This window comes from Sus scrofa, chromosome 9 (genome assembly GCF_054392235.1).
Source record: "Sus scrofa isolate SSC_HxYL_T2T_F1_AM1 chromosome 9, Sscrofa_HxYL_maternal_Yorkshire_Landrace_v2.0, whole genome shotgun sequence".
Classification (NCBI taxonomy): domain Eukaryota; kingdom Metazoa; phylum Chordata; class Mammalia; order Artiodactyla; family Suidae; genus Sus; species Sus scrofa.
This window is the reverse complement of record NC_139391.1, coordinates 57,306,482-57,328,441: the sequence shown is the minus strand read 5'-3', so window position 1 is coordinate 57,328,441 and position 21,960 is coordinate 57,306,482. Positions and strand designations below refer to the sequence as shown.

The window sequence follows — 21,960 nt, the reverse complement described above, 5'->3', positions numbered from 1 at the left end:
ATGGCCATCATTATTAAGTCCACAAATAACAAGTGCTGGAAGGGTTGTGGAGAAAAGGGAACCCTCCTGCACTGTTGGTGGGAATGTAAACTGGTACAGCCGCTATGGAGAACAGTTTGGAGATACCTTAGAAATCTATACATAGAACTTCCATATGTATAGCTGTTTCATAGGAAAGAGAATTTTTAGAGGACCTGCAATCTCACTCTTGGGCATCTATCCGGACAAAACTCTACTTAAAAGAGACACATGCACCCGCATGTTCATTGCAGCACTATTCACAATAGCCAGGACATGGAAACAACCCAAATGTCCATCAACAGATGATTGGATTCGGAAGATGTGGTATATATACACAATGGAATACTACTCAGCCATAAAAAGAATGACATAATGCCATTTGCAGCAACATGGATGGAACTAGAGACTCTCATACTGAGTGAAATGAGTCAGAAAGACAAAGACAAATACCATATGATATCACTTATAACTGGAATCTAATATCCAGCACAAATGAACATCTCCACAGAAAAGAAAATCATGGACTTGGAAAATAGACTTGCGGCTGCCTGATGGGAGGGGGAGGGAGTGGGAGGGATCGGGAGCTTGGGGTTATCAGATACAACTTGGAATAGATTTACAAGGAGATCCTGCTGAGTAGCATTGAGAACTATGTCTAGATACTCATATTGCAACAGAACAAAGGGTGGGGGAAAAATGTATACATGTAAGAGTAACTTGATCCCCATGCTGTACAGCGGGGGGAAAATATTCTGTTAGAACCAGGTCCTCTAAAAATTCTCTTTCCTATGAAACAGCTAATACTTAGAGTTTCACACTTGGAAATATTTTCATTTACCTTGAAATAGAGACTTCTGTTAAAATGCAAACACCCCCTGAACAGTGTAAACAGGTTCATACTCAAATCTTATCGGCCATGTTCACCTTAATGTGAATTTAAAGGCTTTCCTCCCAAGTCACTTTTTTTTTTTCTTTTTCCTATTTAGGGCTGCATCTGTGGCATGTGAAGTTCCCAGACAAGGAACTTCATATGCTGCAGGTGCCAAATTAGAGCTGTAGCTGCCAGCCTACACCACAGCCACAGCAATGTCACATCCAAGCCAGGTCTGCAATCTTTACCACAGCTTGAGGCAATGCCAGATCCTTAACCCACTGAGCAAAGCCAGGGATCTAACCTCCATCCTCATGGATACTAGTCAGGTTCTTAAACCACTGAACCACAACGGGAACTCCCAAAGTCACTTCTGAGACACATCTATGAACCACAGCCAAAGTTGGGACAAGCTGATATGACAGCTACCTTTAGGAATGAATTGAATTAGACAGAATTCTCTGGGCTCAGAGGAGAGGATCTAATTTAGTTCCAGAACTAGCCATATCATTATTTTCACATTTTCTTCTATTTGGTCATTTTTGGCATTGCTCAAGACCCTTCATGAGCTGGAATTAATATGCATCAAGAAACCAGACCCAGCCATGTGTAGCATGTAACTGCAGCTGTCCCATACTGTCAGCAAACAACAGCTCCCTGAGCAATTTACTACCTGGACAGAACTTCATTTCTTAAGCTTATCTGTTCTCAACTGTCATCCAATATCCTAGTGGATTCCTCATCCATAAAATTTCAACTCCCCAAACAAGTTTCTATTCCAAGCTTTTTTATAGTGGCTCACGGTGTCTTTGCTCCACCATTTTTTAGTGACTGCACACATCTTCCTTTAGGTTATATTCCAAGTGCTCTAATGCCCTTCAGTGAAAGTCCAAGAGAAGGCAAAACTATGTTGAAGAAAAAGACATCAGCAAAATGGCAGACTAGGAAGCTCCAAGCTTTCATTCCTTCACAGAAGTATTTTTTTAGAAGGTAGAAACTGTCTGAACCAGCCTTACTGGAACTTTGGAAAACACTCAAAAGTTCACAGCCGCCAAACAAATAACCAGTTAAGAAAGAGCCATCTTCAAAATGGTTGGAAGTTTTGCAGCATTTTTACTTACCCTTGCTCCACCCCCTCTCCAGCATGGCAGTGCCTTTGGTCTTGAAGTGGTGGCAGCCTGGTTTCCAGTATCATTCCTCAAACTAGAAGAAGCAGAGCAGAAATTAATTGCAAGTTATTTTGTACATCTTTTGTACACTATCTGGTGTATACCTGAAAGACTGACATCAGAGCTTGTCTCTGTTATATCTAACTCAGAAATCATGTGGGGAAAGTGGTGGACACCATTGATAAAACTTGCAAGATGACTATAGACCAGCCTACTGGGGCAAGAGATTATAGGTAGAAATGTACAATAGACTTTCTAAGGTGTAGAGGAAAAGCTGGAGTGAGACTGGGAATTTAGGACATTCGAAAGCATAAAAATATGGGTGGGGGGATTTAGGAAGCCATATGCATAGCCAGACAAAATGCATGCTCAGAAAAGAGCTGAGAAGATTTTACCTTAGGCTGATCACTAGCCTCAGTACAAGACTAGGTAAGTGTTGAAGGAATGTCTTAGTACAGAGCTGATCTGTAAATACTAGAAAAGTTCCTGGTATGCAAGGAAATCACTATTAAAACATCAGATTTTGAGCTGAATATGAGCTAAAGGAACAGAGGCTTCAGTGATCACACCTGACAAGTGATATAGCCTCTCCAAAAATAGTTAGAAAAACACTCAAAACAAACAGACTACTATAATCTTCAACAAAAACAACCACAATGAAAACAAAACCAGAAAACCCAGAGAAAAGGGAAGAATCTGATTTCCAGAATTATAATACTGTAATAGTTAAATGTCAAATTTTCAGCAAAATAAGACTGCAAGGCAGAGCTAGGAACAGGAAAATGTTCAAAGGAACAAAACTAATTCACAAAAACCATTCCTGAGGAAGCCCAGACATCAGACTTATTACATAAAACTTAAATATGCTCAAAGATCTAAAGGAAACTATAGATAAAGAACTAAAGGAAACCGGAGTTCCCATCATGGCGCAGTGGTTAACGAATCCGACTAGGAACCATGAGGTTGCGGGTTCGGTCCCTGCCCTTGCTCAGTGGGTTAACGATCCGGCATTGCTGTGAGCTGTGGTGTAGGTTGCAGACACGGCTCGGATCCCGCGTTGCTGTGGCTCTGGTGTAGGCTGGTGGCTACAGCTCCGATTCAACCCCTAGCCTGGGAACCTCCATATGCCACGGGAGCGGCCCAAGAAATAGCAACAACAACAACAACAAAAGACAAAAAGACAAAAAAAAAAAAAAAAAAAAAAAAAAAGAACTAAAGGAAACCAAGAAAATGATCCATGAATAAAATGAAAATATCAACAAAAATACAGAAAATATAAAAAGGAATCAAACAGACTCTGGAGCTGAAAATTACAATAATTGAAATGGAAATTTCATTAGAGGAATTCAACAGCATATTCAAGCAAACAGAAGAAAGAACCAGCAAACTTGAAAATAAGATAATCAAAATTATGGAGTCTGAAGTGAAGAAACAAAAAGAATGAAGAAAAATGAACTAAGGGCCTATGAAACATACAAATGTACACATTATGGGAGTACCAGAAGAGAAAAGGAAAAAGCAGGAAAGAAATTAGTTGAAGAAATCATGCCAAACATCTGAACTTTGCTGAAATAAATCTGTAACTCTTAAGAAGCCCAATGAATTCCAAGTAGGTTAAACTCAAAAAGGCCCAACCAAGACATGTAAGCAAACTGTCAAAAGATAAAAAGAAAAGTGAATCATCACCATGAACTAAAGGTTCTCAATACAATATCACACAAGAAACCCTGGAGGCCAGAAAGACATGGGATAAAGTCTTTAAAGTGCTGAAAGATAAAACATGTCAACCAAAAATTCTATAGCCAGCAAAACCTTCCTTCAAAAGTAAAGGAAGGCGTTCCCGTCGTGGCGCAGTGGTTAACGAATCCGACTAGGAACCATGAGGTTGCGGGTTCAGTCCCTGCCCTTGCTCAGTGGGTTAACGATCCGGCGTTGCTGTGAGCTGTGGTGTAGGCCGCAGACGCGGCTCGGATCCCGCGTTGCTGTGGCTCTGGTGTAGGCCGGTGGCTACAGCTCCGATTCAACCCCTAGCCTGGGAACCTCCATATGCCGTGGGAGCAGCCCAAGAAATAGCAAAAAGACAAAAAAAAAAAAGAAAAAAAAAAAGTAAAGGAAAAATTAAGATATTCCCTCCCAGATAAACAAAAGCTGAGGGAATTGATTACCACTAAGCTTGCCCTACCAAAAATGCTAAAGTGAGTCCTTAAGGTTAAATGAAAGGATGCTAGACAGTACCTCAAAGTTGTATGAAAAAAAGATCTCTGATGAAATGTGTAAGAGAAAAATTCATAAAGAATAATGATAAGGTCACTGCATATGTAATTAGTTAAAATGAAGTCATATTGTAATTGGGTGGACTCCTAGTCCAGTATAGCTGGTGTCCTTATAAAAAGGGGAACTTTGGAGACAGGCGTACAAAGAGAATGCTATATGAAGGTGAAGGCAGAGATCAAGGTGATGTTTCTACAAGCCAAGGAACACCGGATATTGTCAGGAGACCACTAGAAGGTAAGCAGGAGGTATGGAACAGATTTTCTCTCACAGCTTATAAGAAAGGAACCTTGCTGACATGTTTATCTTGGACTTCTAGCCTCCAGAACTGTGGGACAATAAATATCTCTTGCTTAAGTCACCCAATTTGTAGTAATTTCTTAGAGCATTAGGAAACTATTATAAGCATATAATAAAGATGTAATTTGCGACATCAATAACATAAAGTGGCAGGGGAAGACAGAGCTATATAGGAGTAGGGCTTTTTTATGCAATTGAAATTAAGTTGGTATCAATTCAAATAAGGTTGTTATAACTTTAGGGTGTTACTGGCAACCATAACCATAGTCACAAAAATATTGTTAGAGAATATATACAAAAGGAAACAAGAAGGGACTCAAAATGTGTCACTACAAAAAATCAACAAAACACAAAAGAAAGCAATAATGGGAGCTCCCATCGTGGCTCACTGGTTAACGAATCTGACTAGGAACCATGAGGTTGCAGGTTTGATCCCTGGCCTCGATCAGTGGGTTAAGCATCTGGCTTTGCCATAAGCTGTGGTGTAGGTCACAGACACAGCTTGGATCCGGCATTGTTGTGGCTGTGGTATAGGCCAGTGGCAACAGCTCTGATTAGACCCCTAGCCTGGGAACCTCCATGTGCTACAGGTGCAGCCCTGGAAAAGACAAAAAAGACCAAAAAAAAAAAAAAATCAGACAAAACAGATGTTAAGTCAAAGACTGTTACAATAGACAAATAATGACATTATATATCTATAAAAAAGTCCATTCATCAGGAGGATATAATAATTATAAGCATATCTGCACCAAACAGCAAAACCAAAAAATGTATGTAGCAAACCTTGACAGAATTGAATGGAGAAAGAGTCCTACAAAAATAGTTAGAAATATCCTACTCCCAATAATGAATAGAATAACCAAACAGAAGATTAATAAAGAATAGAGGATCTAACACTATAATCCAAATATATATGTGTGCAGAAAACTCCATCAACACAGAATACACAATTTTTTCAAGTACACATGGAACATTCTCCAAGATAGACCATATCAAAACAATTCTTAATGCATAAAAGACTGAAATCAGGAGTTCCCATCATGGCACAGTGGTTAACGAATCCGACTAGGAACCATGAGGTTGCGGGTTCGATCCCTGCCCTTGCTCAGTGGGTTAAGGATCTGGCGTTGCCGTGAGCTGTGGTGTAGGTCACAGACTCAGCTTGGATCCTGCATTGCTGTGGCTCTGGCGTAGGCTGGCAGCTACAGCTCCGATTAGACCCCTAGCCTGGGAACCTCCATATACTTCGGGAGCGGCTCAAGAAATGGCAAAAAGACAAAAAAAAAAAAAAAAAAAAAGACTGAAATCATACAGAGTATCTTCCTATCAAAATAAAATGAAACTTGAAATCAAAACCAAAAGGAAAATTAGAAAATTCAAAAATATGTGGAGGAGTTCCCATTGTGCCCCAGCCACAGATGCGGTTTGAATCTGGCATTCCTATGGCTGTGGCACAGGCCTCAGCTATAGCTCCAATTCGACCCCTAGCCCAGGAACTTCCATATGCTTCAGGTGCAGCCATAAAAAGAAAAAATAGTATTATTGGAAGTTCTAGTCAGAGCAACTATGTGGAAGAAGGAAGGAAGGAAAGGGGAGGGAATATCCTTTTTTTGTTTGTTTTTTGTCTTTTCGCCTTTTCTAAGGCCGCTCCCATGCATATGGAGATTCCCAGGCTAGGGGTCTAATCGGAGCTGTAGCCACTGGCCTACGCCAGAGCCACAGCAACGAAGGATCCCAGCCGCATCTGCAACCTACACCACAGCTCACGGCAACACCGGATCCTTAACCCACTGAGCAAGGCCAGGGATTGAACCCACAACCTCACGGTTCCTAGTTAGATTCGTTAACCACTGGAGCCATGACAGGAACTCGTTTCTGTTTTGTAGATAGGTTCTATATATTTAAGATTCCACATGTATGTGATACCATATGATATTTCTTTCTCTTTCTGCCTTAATTCACTTAGTATGATAATCTCTAGTTGCATCCATGTTGCTGCAAATGGCATTATTTCATTCTTTTTAAAGGCTGAATAATATTCCACTATATATTGTGTACACATATATATCTCACATATTTATCCATTCATCTATCACTGGACCTTTAGGTTGTTTCCATGTCTTGGCTATTGTGAATAGTGCTGCTATGAACATAAGGGTGCATGTATTTTTTTAATTATAGTTTTGTTATGATATATGCCCAGGAGTAGGATTTCTGGGTCATATGGTAATTTTAAGTTTTTTGAGGAACCTCCATTCTGTTTTCCATAGTGGCTTCACCAATTTACACTCCCACCAAAAGTGTAGGATGGTTCCCTTTTCTCTACACCACCTCTAGCATTTGCTTCTTGTAAATTTTTTAATGATGGCCATTTTGAGGTGTGAGGTGGTACCTCATTATAGTTTTAATTTGCATTTCTCTAAAAATTGGGGATGTAGAGGATCTTTTCTTGTGTCTACTGGCCATCTGTATGTCTTCTTTGCAGAAATGTATATTTAGGTCTTCAGCCCATTTTTTGACTGGGTTGTTTGCTTTGTTGTTGACCTGATATGAGCTATTTGTAAATTTTGGAAATTAAGCCCTTGTCAGTTGCATTGTTTGCAACAATTTTCTCCCATTCTGCAGCTTTTCTGTTTTTTAGGGGGTTTTTTTTATTTGTTTTGTTTTGTTTGCTTTTTAGGGCCGCACCTGAGGCCTATGGAAGTTCCTGGGCTAGGGGTCAAATCAGAGCTATATCTGCCAGCCTCTACCACAGCCACAGCAATGCCAGATCCGAGTCGAGTCTGTGACCTACACCACAGCTCATGGCAACATTGGATCCTTAACCTATTGAGCAAGGCCAGGGATAGATCCCACAACCTCATGGATACTAATCAGATTCATTTCCACTGCACCACAAGGAGAACTCTTGCAGGATGTCTTTTTGTTTTGTTTATGGTATCCTTTGCTGTGCAAAAGCTTTTAAGTTTAATTAGGTCCTATTTGTTTATTTTTGTTTATACAAATATTGCCTTGGGAGACTGACCTAAGAAAGCACTCATACAATTATGTCAGAGAATATTTTTGCTTATGATCTAGGAGTTTTTTGTTTGTTTGTTTGTTTTGTCATTTTAGGGCTGCACCTGCAGCATATGGAAGTTCCCAGGCTCGGGGTCAAATTGGAGCTGTAGCTGCTGGCCTACACCACAGCTCACAGCAACTCAGGACCCCCAACCCAATGAGCTAGGCCAGGTGTTGAACCAGCATCCTCATGGATACTAGTCAGGTTCATTAACGCTGAGCCACAACGGGAGCTGCTCTTCTAGGAATTTTATGGTGTCATGTCTTATGTTTAATCTTTAAGCCATTTCAAGTTTATTTTTGTCCACAGTACAAAGGTTTGTTCTAACTTCATTGATTAACATGCAGCTATCCAACTTCCTTGGCACCACTTGCTGAAAAGACTTGTTTCCCATTGTATATTCTTGCCTACAATGGAATATTCTTTAGCCTTGAAAATGAATTAAATTCTGGTACATGCAACAATACAGATGAGCCTTGAAAACACTATGCTAAGTGAAATAATAAAGATACAAAAGGACAGATACTGTATAGTTCCACTTATATGGTTACCAAGAATAGGCAAATTCATTAAACAGAAAGTAGAATAGAGGTTACCAAGGGCTGTTGAGAAGGTGGAATAAGAAGTTATTGTTTAATGGATAAAGAGTTTCTGCTTGGGATAATTAAAGTGTTCTAGAAAGTGTTAGTAGTGTTTGCACAATTTAAATGGACTTAGTGTCACTGAATTGTATATTTTAAAATGGTAAATTTCATGTTATAAATATTTTACCACAATAAAAAAGTCTTGAACTATATTGAAGATAAAATGTGTTTTAATAGCCCTCTCAAACCAACTATTAAGTGTCACTTAATTTTTTCCCTTATTCAACCAAAATGTATTGATTGCTAAACAAATGTCAGCTCTCTGATAGGTTCTCAGCTTTCAAAGATGCACAAAATAGTCTTTGTCATAAAAGGCTTTGTCATCTCTTTGGAAAGGCATGAAAGTAAAATTAACAGACAAAACTATGTGGTAAGTACCATGATATTGGTTAAGTGCAGGAAATTTAGGAAGCCTATAGTTAGGAGCATTTAGTTCAAGCAGGAAATACGTGGAAACATTTTCCGAAGGATGTTAAGAGACCGAGCTGAACCTCAACATATAGGAGTTAGCCAGGGGAAAGGTGATGAGCTTCTTAGGCAAGAGGAGCAATGTGCAAAAAGACACAAACAGTAAAGAGAATGTGAACAGGAGTTCCCGCTGTGGCTCAGCAGGTAAGGCACACAACTAATATCCATGAGGATGCAGGTTTGATTCATAGCCTCACTCAGTGGGTTAAGGATCCAGGATGGCAAGGAGCTGTGGTGTAGGTTGCAGATGTGGCTCAGATCCCACATTGCTGTGTCTGTGGCATAAGCCAGCAGCTGCAGCTCCAATATGACCCCTAGCCTGGGAATTTCCATATGCCACAGGTGCAGCCCTAAAAAGAAAAAAGCAAGAGAGAGAGAGAATATGAGCAGATTGGGAAAAATGAGGTAATATATTATATGAAATGGGTGGGGTGGAGTGGAGAGAGGAGGATGAATATTGAAGAGTTGGACAGGGTTCAGAAAATGGATAACTTAAATAATGTGAGAGCTTGTACTTTATCATAAGGGCAATGAGTAGCCATCGTATAAAATTTCAGAAAGAGGAATCATGTGATCAATTCCATCTTTAAAAGGGAACTCCCTGGCTACGCTGTGGACAATGGTCAGAGGAGGGCTCAACTCTTGACATACAGATGAGAACTGATGAAGGGCCTGAACAGGCCTGAACAGCAGCAGGCACCTGCATGGAGACCAGTAGGCAGAGTTAAGAAATCTTCATGAAAACAACCCAGAAGACTAGTGACTGATTGGATATGAGTGATGGGAAGACCCTTGGGTTTCTAGCTTGGGAAATCTGGTGAGTGGTAGTATAGTTCACTGAAATGAGAAACTCCGAAGAAATGGCTCTGGGGCAAGAGAACATTTCTGTTTGGAAATGTTGCATCTGAGATGATAGTGGGGCGGAAACACGGCTATTTAGGTGTAGAGTTTAGGAAAAATGAATAGAAAGGAGAATTCGCCTTAAATTAAAGGAGCCAATGTCTAAACATATAATCTCATTATAAAAGTAAGTAGGCTCCTTCCATTCTCCACAGAGGAATTCAAGGAACAGAACAGTTCCTTTATGTGACATCAAAATCTAACCAAATGAGCAGTCACCCACTCAACCCTGCATGGAATAAGACTTATGAAAATAAACTGATTATCGATAAACTTGAAAGCTTTCCAAACTGTTTCATTTTGAAGCAAAAGGGACATTTAATATATATGTTGTGTATGGCAAATCAAATCCTATAACTACTTTTTTTTTTCTTTTTTGGTCGTACCCATGGCAGGCAAAATTTCTTCAGCCAGTGATCAAACCCATGCCACAGCAGCAAACAGAGCTGCTTCACTGAACATGCCAGATCCTTAACTCACTGAAACACAAAAGAACTCCCTAAATTTGTTTTTATATTTGAGATTAATCCATTGGGAATCTTGTCAACAAAGAGAAAAGAGTAGGTATCAAACAAAAACAAAGCAAAACAAAAATGAAACAAGAGTCAGAGCACCATAGCCACAGCAACATGGGATCTGAGCCACATCTGTGACCTATACCACAGCTCATGGCAACACTGGATGTTTAACCCACTGACCACGGCCAGGGATCGAACCCGAAACTTCATGGTTTCTAGTTGGATTCGTTTCCACTGAGCCACAATGGGAACTCCCTCTGGTGATTTTTTCAAGGAGGTTTGTATCTTCAATATCCTTGGAAAGTAAAGATAGTGTCTCTTTCTGGAGCAAAAGGTAGTCATACTCACTATCCAGTGTAAAGAAGATAACCTGTGTTTCCCAGTCAGATTCATTAACCGCTGAGCCACGACGGGAACTCCATGCCCTATTCTTTTTTATTTTTTTTTTCATTTATTTATTTATTTTTTGTCTTTTGTTGTTGTTGTTGTTGCTATTTCTTGGGCCGCTCCCGCGGCATATGGAGGTTCCCAGGCTAGGGGTTGAATCGGAGCTGTAGCCACCGGCCTACACCAGAGCCACAGCAACGCGGGATCCGAGCCGCGTCTGCAACCTACAGCACAGCTCACGGCAACGCCGGATCGTTAACCCACTGAGCAAGGGCAGGGACTGAACCCGCAACCTCATGGTTCCTAGTCGGATTCGTTAACCACTGCGCCACGACGGGAACTCCCCCTATTCTTTTTTAAATGGGCATTCATCAGTTTTTCCCATAATTGCTTTTCTTTCCTTCCACTGCTGACAAATTTATCTTCCTAGTAGGTGTATTCTATCTTCAGAATTCCTAAGGAACTGGATCATATCATATATGGAGAAGAAAAGTAGGCTTTAGAGTAAGAAAATCCTGAGTTGGAATTTCATTCTACCATCTACATGATCATGGACAAATTTATTCGCTCATTCATTCACACAACAAACATGTATAGAGCACATTCTATATGATAGGTCCTGTCCTAAATATATATAATACTAAGCCGAAAATGCTTCAGTTTTGTTCACAGACACATACAAACACAGAGTTACAAAGTAAGATAATTTCTAGAAAATTGGGGGAGTTCCCATTATGGCTCAGTGGAAACGAATCTGAGTAGTATTCATGAGGACACAGGTTTGATCCCTGGCCTCATTCACTGGGTTAAGGATCCAGTGTTGCCATGAGCTGTGGTGTAGGTCGCAGACACAGTTTGGATCTGGCATTGCTATGGCTGTGGCATAGGCCAACGACTACAGCTCCAATTTGACCCCTAGCCTGGAAACTTCCATATGCCGTGGGTGCAGCCCTTAAAAGACAGCAAAAAAAAAAAAAAAAAAAAAAAAAAGATAGCAAGAAAATTGGGGGAAATCGTACAACTAACTTTGCTTTTTTGGAAAGCTTTTGCTGAGACTTGAAGGAAGAAAGGGTGTTTGCCAGGAAGGAAAGGTGGTGAAAATTTTGAGAGATGAAAGGATCCTGGAGAGAAGGGAGAGACAGAGGGACTTTCTGGTAGAAGGAACTATAAAACCCAAGTCAAGGAGACATTAGAACGTAAAACATTGGATTCTAAGAGCTTCAAGTCCTTTTTATAGGGTGGGTGCATGAATGATAGAGATAGGGGTAAGGCTTGATGTGTAAGCAGGGGCCACGTCCTGCACATTCTGCCTCCTTTGCTGCCTGGAGGCACCACTGAGGCACCCTCCTCTCTCTTCACTTAGACTCAAGAAATGCTATTCTTTTTCATACTATTGCTGTTTCATACTTTCTAACTTGGAAACTCCCTCTCATCATTTGGGCACTGGGACAATATATTCATAGTCTCCTCTAAATTCTGTGAGCATCCTGTATTACTTGGGGTTCTCCAGAGAAACAAAACAAGTAGGAAATATATGCACAGAGACAGATTTAAGGAATTAGTTCACACAGTTGTGGGGGCTGGTAATCCCAAAACCTGCAGGGCAGGCTGGCAGGCAGGAAATGCCGGCAGGTTTCTATGCTGCAGTTCTGAGGCAGAATAGCTTCTTCTTTAGGAAATTGCAGTATTTGATCTTAAGGCCTTTAATTGGTTTGAGGAGGCCCATCCACGCTAAGAAGAGTAATTTGTTTTAACAAAGTCTAGCATGTGTGTGTGTGTGTGTGTGTGTGTCTGTGTATCTGTGTATATATATAGAGAGAGAATGTTAATCACACCTAAAAAAAATATCTTCAAGTTGTTCCCGTTGAGGCTCAATGGGTTAAGAAACTGATTCGTATCTGTGAGGATGTGGGTTTGATCCCTGGTCTCGCTCAGTGGGTTAAGGATCAGGCATTGCTGCAAGCTACAGCATAGGTTGCAGATGTGGCTCGAATCTGGAATTGCTGTGGCTGTGGCATAGGCCTGCAGCTGCAGCTCCAATTCAACCCCTAGCCTGGGAACTACCATATTCCACAGATGCAACCCTAAAAAGAAAAAAATATGTACCTTCACAATAACATCCAGACTGGTGTTTGACCAAACAATTCGGCACCACAGCCAAGCCAGGTTGATATACAAAATGAACTGTTGCATATCCCTTGAGACTTCAAACTAGACATATCAGGCAGGAAACAGAATTCAATGAGACGGGTTCTGCGAAAAGAACTATCTTTAGATGTATCATCTCAAGGGAACAAACAAGAGATGCCAAGTTACATGTCAAGAACTGTGAGGGATTTGAGATTTTACCCTATTTGAAAGTAACAAGATAACCTGTTACAGTTTCATGGGTAGTGACTGAGGATATGACACTTCTGGGTCAAGATGAAGGACAGTTGACTTCACAGAGCAATAACAGTAGCCAGTGCATCAGCATTTTTGTTCTGGTTACCTACCCCAGCCCCAGTTCCCCTACAGTGACACTAAGGGGGCTAGATAAAAACTGCACTGTGATGGGTTGAGTTGCAAGCCAGTAAACCCTGAATATAGGAAACCCAATCTTTTAGGGTGGTCATGAGACATGTCTGCCCTCTATCTTCATTACACTGGACAGTGAGTATGACTACCTTTTGCTCCAGAAAGAGACACTATCTTTACTTTCCAAGGATATTGAAGATACAAACCTCCTTGAAAAAATCACCAGAGGGAGTTCCCATCATGGCACAGTGGAAACGAACCCAACTAGAAACCATGAGGTTTTGGGTTCGATCCCTGGCCTCACTCAGTAAGTTAAGGATCCAGTGTTGCAGTGAGCTATGGTGTAGGTCGCAGACCCGGCTTCCATCTGGCATTGCTGTGACTGGCGTAGGCCAGCAGCTGTAGCTCCAATTAGCCCTCTAGCCTGGTAACTTCCATATGCAACAGGGGAAGCCCTAAAAAAAAAAGCAAAAAAGAAAGAAAAGATCACCAGAAACAAAGGGCACTTAGTCCCTTGCTCGCAAGAGGTATAAAAACATGAAAGATCCATGGAAAATTATCTCCTTACAGTACCTAGAAATCAGTGGTGTTAAAAATCTGCTATTCATAGGGCCAAAATGCAAGAAGAAAGAGTTATTTGAGTCCAGTGAGAGCTGGAGCTGGGGAAAAGGGGCCATTAGTGAAACACTAGTCACAGAAATGGCTGCTACTAGAGAAGCAATGCTGAAGCAGGGAGAGAATGGGAAAGAACTCTGATCTCTCTGTTTTGTTTTGTTTTGTTTTTTGTCTTTTTAGGGCTGCACCCTCAGCATATGGAGGTTTCCAGGCTAGGGGTCGAAACAGAGCTGTAGCTGCTGGCCTACACCACAGCCATGGCTAAACCAGTCCAAGCTGAATCTGCAACCTACACCACAGCTCACGGCAATGCCAGATCCTTAACCCACTGAGCATGGCCAGGGATCAAACCTGCATCCTCATGGGTGCTAGTCAGATTCATTTCCACTGAACCATGATTGGAACTCCTCATCTCTCTTTCTGTCACACCCTGATTTTTGGCCAGTGACTCCAATTGGTCAAACCTACATGAAGCCAGGTAGCAAAGAAACCTAGCTGATATGGTTCTCAGGAGTCAGTCTCCGTGCCCAAAGCAGCACTGGGAGAAGACTGGAAAACCTATCTGGGATGCAGTGGAGGAAAATAATCAGTATAATATATGGTCCCTCCCATATTTTAGCTTCAAAGCTTCTTGACTTTCTGGGATCAAATGACCTTCACTCTATTCACTCCAGTCAACTACTCTCAAGGCTACACAGCACACAGGACTCTTCCACCTCTGAGATATTAAACCTAAATGTAACAATCTGTGACCACACTTGCTAAACCTCTAGCTGGTTCGTGCTTTTTCCCTCCAGTAAACCTGCTTTGCTCACTTGAACACCACTGCTTCCTGCATTCCATTTATTTCTTCTAATCCAATTTCTTTCTCATGGAGCTACTATTTTTAATAATACTTTCAGACAGAGTCACTGAGTGATACATTCTCAGTCTTCTGGCTGTCTGAAAATGTTTTTATCCTATTGTCAATATTCTGTGATGGTTTAGCTAGGTATAAAGTTCTGGTATACTGGTTATTTCCTCTCAGAACATTAAAGATGTTATTCCAGTGTTTTCTAGCTTCTAGGCTCACTGATGAGATATTGATTTAATATTTTTTCCTCTGTAGGTGACCTTTGTCTTTGTCTCTAGTGTCCTGCAGTTCTTCTATAAAGTGTTTATGTAAGGATTGCTATTGATTTATTTTGCTCACTAGTTAGCTTTTGTCAATTTGAACAATCAAGTCTTTTACAATTCTCGGAAAGTTCTCAGCCCTGTCTTTTTGATATGGCTTTCCCCTCATTCTTTCTACATTCTTTCCTGGAAGAGAAATTATATGTGTACATCCTCTATATCCTAATTTTGAGGGCAGGAGCGGGGGAGGGCATGCATGCCCACGGCATGTAGAATTTCTCCGGCCAGGGATCAAACCCAAAGCACAGCAGTAAACTAAGTCACTGCAGTGACAATGCCAGATCTTTGACCCACTGAGCCACCAGGTAATTTCTCAACTTTACTTTCATAGTCTCCATCTCTTCCCTTTGGGCAGTCCTTTAGATAGTTATGTTTTAGCTGAGTTCCAGTTCACAAATCATTCATTAATGTGTTAGTATATAATTTAACCCACTTATTCAGTTTTAATTTCAATAAAAATTTTTTTCATTTTAAGAAGTTCTATTTGGCCCTTCTTCAAATATGTCTGGTCTCTTTTGAGTCATGTTTTTTCATTATGATTTCTGTATCTTCTTTTTCTCTTTGGTTATTTTCAAACTAATTACTTTATAATCCTTTCAAGAATGTTTTGTAAAAACAGGATTTCAAAGTACTAATTCCACTGATAGTAGATCCCTGATAAATTCTGCATGAGTCATACCCCAAATGGTTTGCAATTCTAACTATGAACTCATCTTCAACAGGAATTAGTATTCCCATATGAGTCGACTGGATGGATGATGGAAGTATGCTACATAGTGGCTTTATATTTGCGTCTTTCAGGCACAAAAAGGATTTCACTGTCCAGGATAACAAGCTATCCCAGACCAGCCTTTATTCTAATATCTCCTCATCAGGAATTCCATTAACAAGAATAAGGCAAATTCAGATTCCAAATCTAAACTCAGGGTGTAAATACATTTCCTTATTACTTCCCTGAGAAGTTTGTGGTTCCCACTGAGTTACTGAAGGGTAACTTCATCAGAGTCCCGGCTTGATTTAAGGATCTCAGTTCTAGCTTCCTGCCTCACTCTCTCCTGAGGCTCTATCTCCTATCCTTATACAGACGTTGGGAGCCCACTACCCAGCCTCTAAAGTATTTACACTGTTTTGTTATTTCTTGGCTGATGAATCAAGTGAGTAGATCCAGATTTCAGTTCCTCTTTCACATTTGGAACCAGGAACACCATTTCTATGTCTCTGCAATGGAGAAGGGGTAACAGAGATCCCCACTGGCTCATGCTGCCATGATGCTAAAACCGGTAATCCCCTTGCATGGCTACTTCATTCTTATCTCTAATTCCTTCATTTCTCCATTTGCATCCAGAAATCTTACTCCATTCATGGCTATGGTGTTACCCCTAACCAGACTGAAAGTCACAGTACACCATTCAACCATTCTACTTCCTACAACCTAACCATAGACCTCTTTTATTCTGCCTCACCCAACTGGCAGACAATAAAGACTGGATCTACCTGGAAATCCCCTTTCTTATATCAAGCCCATGACAAACATAGTACACTGTGCAAGCAGAGACTTTTGAGTAAAACAGCTCAATTTGAATCCTAGCTCTGCCATTCATCAGCCAAGTAACCTTGCCCAAGTTATTTAATTTATCTAAGCCCTCTCTTTTCTCCAGTAAAATGTAAATAATATTTATCTCAGAGTTATTATGAGAACAAAATAAAACAGTGAAGGCAAAGCACTTAGCACAAGTCCTGACACTTGCAATAAATGTAGTCATTATTAGATTCTGGAGAAAATCTCCAGATTGATACCTCACAAAATATATTTTTTTCAACCTCAGCAAGACTCTCTTTGGGGCCAGGGGACCTTGAACATGCTGCCTTTCCCATTTCCCACAAGTGCTCTTGCAAATCTGCAGCATTTTCTTCAAGCCATGCACCACATGAACCAACTCTGACCCTACTTCCACAGGTAACTTTGCTTCCTACTTCAGTGACCACATTGAGAGTATCAGATGCCTCCACCATCAACTTACTCTCTAATAAGTGACTTATACCAAATTTTCATCTCTTTTTTTTTTTTTTTTTTTGAGTACATGCTGTGTGCCAGGCAATGTTTTTTCATTTTTCGGGCCTTTTGTTTTAACTTTTTAGGACCACATTTGTGGCATATGGAAGTTCCCTGGCTAGAGGTCAAATCAGAGCTGCAACTGCCAGCCTACCCCATAGCTACAACAACGGGGGATCCATGCCATGTCTGCGACCTACACCACAGCTCCTGGCAATGCCGGATCCTTAACCCACTGAGCAAAGCCAGGGATGGAACCCACATCCTCATGGATACTAGTCAGTCTCATTTCCACTGAGCCACAATGGGAACTCCCAAGCAGTGTTTTAAGTCCTGTATATACATCAATGAACAAAAGAAACAAAAATCCCTTGCCCTATAAGGTTTATATCCTACTAGGCAGAAAAAAATAACAAACAAAATAAGTAAATTACATGGTATCTTAGAAAGTTTCAAGTGTAATGAAGAAAAGTAAAATGCTGGCAGGGTTACAATTTAAGTAGTGTTATCAAGAAAGTTCTCACTGAAAAGTTGGCATCTTAAAAAAGGCAATGAGGGCGTGAGGAAATAGAAAGTACAGAACCCTAGGGTAGAGATGTGCCTGGTGTATTTGAGAAATGCAATGAGGCCAGGACGGCTAAAGAGAAGTAAGTAAGAAAGAGAACTGTAGGAGGTAAGGAGAGGCAAGACTGTGTCAGGCCTTGTAAACCATTGCTAGGACACTGAATTTCACTTTGAGTTAGAAAGAAAGCCTTTGAAGGATTCTTAATAGAGGGATAATGTTAACATTTTAACAGCATCTCTCTGCTGCTATGTTGATAATTGACTGAAGAGAGAGAAGCACAGACTCAGGGAGACCAGTTAGGAGGCTATGGAAATAATCCAGACAAGAGATGTTGGTGGCTTGTATCAAGGCAGTAGCAGTGAAGGTAGCAGGAAATGGTCAAATTCTGTATGTATTCTGAAGAAAGCACCAACAGTATTTGTTAATCCATTGGATATGGAGTGGAAGAGAAATAGGGAAATCATGGATGATTCCAAGATTTTTGTCTAAGCAACTAGAAGGCTATAGATCCAATGAATTAAGAAATACTGACAAGATTGGGTTTTGAGAATGAGGATGACCAAGAATTTATTTGGGGGCACATTAAATCTAAGATAACTACTTGATACCAAATGGAGAGTCAGGCAGATTGTTGGAGTCTGACATGGAAGGGAGATATCCAGGCTGGAGATAAAAATTTGTAAGTTGTCAGGAGCTTCCAGGTGGCCTAATGGTTAAAGACGGGGTGTTGACATTGTTGTGGCTCCAGTTCGATCCCATGCCACAAGTGTGGCAACAAAACAAAACAAAACAAAACAAAAAACCCTGCAAGTTGTCAGCACATTTAAAGCCATAAGACAGGGTGCTATCACCCACCAAGGGAGTAAGTACAAAAAGAAAAGAGAGTAGGTCCAAGGACTGAGGAGGAGGCAGTGAGGGTGACTAGCAAAGGAGACAAAGAAAGAAGAGCTAGAGAAGTGGGAGGAAAACTGGGAGTGTGTGAGGCTGTCCTGGATATCAGGTGAAGAATACTTCAAGGAGGAATGATCAGTTCAGCCAAATGGCACTAGGATGAGCCTGGAGGACTGACCATTGGCTACAGCAGTCCAGAGATGATTCATGACCTGGACAAAAGCAGTTTGGGTAGAGCAATGGAAGCACATCTGAATTGGAGTAAATTTAAGAGAATTGGCTCAAGTTGATACTTGGCCAATGCTCACAGTAGAATTATTCAGGATAGCCAGAGGGTGGAAATCACCTAAGTATCCATGTACAGATAAATGGACAAATACAACTGGTATGTATACACACAGGATGGAATAGGAAGGAAATTCTGATACACACTACAGGATGGATGAACTTTGAAAACTTGTACCAAGTGATATAAACTAGGAAAAAAAAAAGACAAATATTGTGTGATTCCACTTATGTCAGGCACCTAGAACAGTCCAATTCATAGAAACAAAAAGTAAATGGTGCTTACCAGAGGCTAGGGGGAGGTGCTGGGAGTTGTTTTAATGGGTACTGAGTTTCTGTTTGGGATGATTTAAAGGTTCTGGAGGGGTTCCCACTGTGGCACAGCTGATTAAGGACCTGGCATTTTTGCAGCTGCAGCTCGAATTTGATCCCTGGCCCGGGAACTTCCATATGCCTCAGGTGTGGCAAAAATAAATAAATAAATAAAATTAAATAAAATTAAATTTCTGGAAAGTTCTCGACATGGTTATACTTAATGCCACTGAACTGTACACTTAAAAAAATCAACAAAATGAGAGTTCCCGTCGTGACACAGCGGAAACTAATCTGACTAGGAACAATGAAGTTGCAGGTTTGATCCCTGGCCTCGCTCAGTGGGTTAAGGATCCAGCGCTGCCCTGAGCTGTGGTGTAGGTCAAAGACGCAGCTCCGATCTGGCATTGCTGTGCCTGTGGAGTAGGCCGGTGGCTGTATCTCCGATTTAACCCCTAGTCTGAGAACCTCCACATACCACAGGTTCAGCCCTAAAAAGCAAAAAAAAAAAAAAAAAAAAAATCAACAAAATGGCAAATTTTCTATCATGTACATTTCACCGTACAAAAACCAAAAAAAAAAAAAAAAAAAAACTAAAAAGAAGGAATTGGAAACAATACAGAAAAAAATCTTTCGGGAAGCTTTGTTGTCAAAGGGAGCAAAGAAATGGGGCAGTAGCAGGAGAAGGAAGAGCGGTCAAAAAAGAATTTTAAGAAGGGAGAAATTAAAAGTTGTTTTTACTCCACCTGTAATGATCCAGGAGGTGGGGGGGAGGATAATGCAGAGAGCAGGGAGACAAGCTCCAGCGGTGTCACTGAGAGAGCAAGAAAGGCATGGGCCTAGTGCTGAGTGGCAGTGTGGCCTCTGCTAGCAGCAGAGGAAGGGGCAGTCTCTGAAGGGAAGCGCTAGGAGCAAGAGAGTTTCAGCCACCCTAACAGGAGAGACCCTAACAGGAGAGAAGGCAGAGTCCCTGGATCCACCCAGTGGGGTTGGGCGGGGAGATAAAAAGTCTATTAAAATTCTCTTCTCACTGCTTATCTTTTCTCTCTGATATAGAAAGGACGGTTATTGTGGGAGATGGTAATGGCTGCCCGAAGCTGTCCACATCCTAATGCCTGGAACCTATGAATATTAGCTTACATGGCCAAAGGGAATCTGCAGATGTGATGAAGGGTAAAGACCTTGAGATGGGCAGATTATGCTGGATTATCTAATTATATGAGTCCTTAAAAGTGGAAGAGGGGAGTTTCTGCCACAGCAGGTTAAGGATCTGGCGTTGTCTCTGTGGTGGTGAGGCTCCATCCCCAGCCCAATCCAGTAGGTTAAGGATCCGTCATTTCTGCAGCTGTGGCATAGGTCATGGCAGCAATTGAGATTTGATCCCGGGCCTGGGAACTTACATATGCCACAAGTGTGGCTGAAAGAGAAAAAAAAAAGGTGGAAGAGGTGGGATGAAATATTGCCACACGTTATTACAACAGGAAGAACCTTGAAAACCCACTATGTGAGAGAAGACAGGCACAAAAGAGTATTATTCTATTTACACAAAATGCCAATGCATAGAGAAAGAGAGTAAAGTAGTGGTTGCCAGGATTTGAGGGTGGGGAGAATAAAGGGAAATCATCGAAGGGTGTAGGGTTTCTTTGGGGGATGAGGAAAACTCTTCTGTAACTGGTAGTGCTAAAAGGTAAACAATTCTATGAATATACTAAACATTACTGAATTGTACACTTTATTTTACTTTATTTTATTTGCTTTTTAGTACCACGCAGGCAGCATATGGAGGTTCCCAGGCTAGGTGTCGAATTGGAGCTGCAGCTGCCAGCCACAGCCACAGCAATGTGGGATCCAAGCCATGTATGAGATCTACACCACAGCTCACAGCAACACAGGTTCCTTAACCCACTGAGCAAGGCCAGGAATCGAACCTGCAATCTCATGGTTACCAGTCAGATTCGTTTCTGCTGCACCACGACAGGAATTCCTGAATTGAACACTTTAAATGGGTAAACTGTTTATAGTATGTGAATTAGATCTTCAATAAAGCTGTTAATAAATAAATAAATAAATAAAAATATTTTAAAAAATGGAAGAAGGAAACAGAGGATTGGATCAGAGTAACATGTAACAATGGAAATACGGTCGGGAGTTCCCGTCGTGGTGCAGTGGTTAACGAATCTGACTAGGAACCATGAGGTTGCAGGTTCGGTCCCTGCCCTTGCTCAGTGGGTTAACGCTCTGGAGTTGCCGTGAGCTGTGGTGTAGGCTGCAGACGCGGCTCAGATCCTGCGTTGCTGTGGCTCTGGAGTAGGCCAGTGGCTATGGCTCCGATTCGACCCCTAGCCTGGGAACCTCCATAGGCCATGGGAGCGGCCCAAGAAATAGCAAAAAGACAAAAAAAAAAAAAAAAAAAGAAAGAAAAGAAAAGAAAAGAAATAGGGTTGGAGAGTTACTGACTTAGCAGATAGGAGACCATGAACCAAGGAATGCAGTGGACCTCTGGAACCCAGAAAAGGCAAGGAAATGAGTTCTCCTCTTTAAGCTTCCAGAAAGGGACACAGCCCTGCCCACACCTTGGTTTTAGCCCAATGAGACCTGTGTCAAAGTTTTGACCTATAGAACTATAAGACTATACATTTGTGTTGACTTAAGCCACCACATTTGTGGTTATTCATATTATGGGTCACCGACCATGAGTAAGAGTCAAGAAGGTATTAGAGGTTTGACAGAAGAGGAGACATTCAGACAGAGTCATGTAGGAAAGCAAGAGGATGAAGTGACTAGGAAAATGGAGTGTGATTACCAGCCAGCATTAAGAACACACTTAAAGGAATTAGGAACATCCGTCCTCCATCTAGACGGCTACTGTGGGAGTTCTGGTTCTTTTAATTACCCACCATCGGGCAATATTTCATTGGTCCAAGAATGATCATCTGATA

The 21,960-nt window shown here is 41.2% G+C and overlaps 1 protein-coding gene across 1 annotated transcript in view; it reads right to left on the bottom strand.

Annotated features, from left to right (window-relative positions):
- Positions 1-21,960, bottom strand: part of LOC102165987 (uncharacterized) — a 95,518-nt gene that overhangs the window by 60,760 nt on the left and 12,798 nt on the right. Inside the window, exon 3 of the mRNA XM_021063955.2 lies at positions 2,014-2,095. The gene's annotated coding sequence lies outside the window, so the exon portion shown is untranslated. The remainder of the gene's footprint in view (positions 1-2,013; positions 2,096-21,960) is intronic.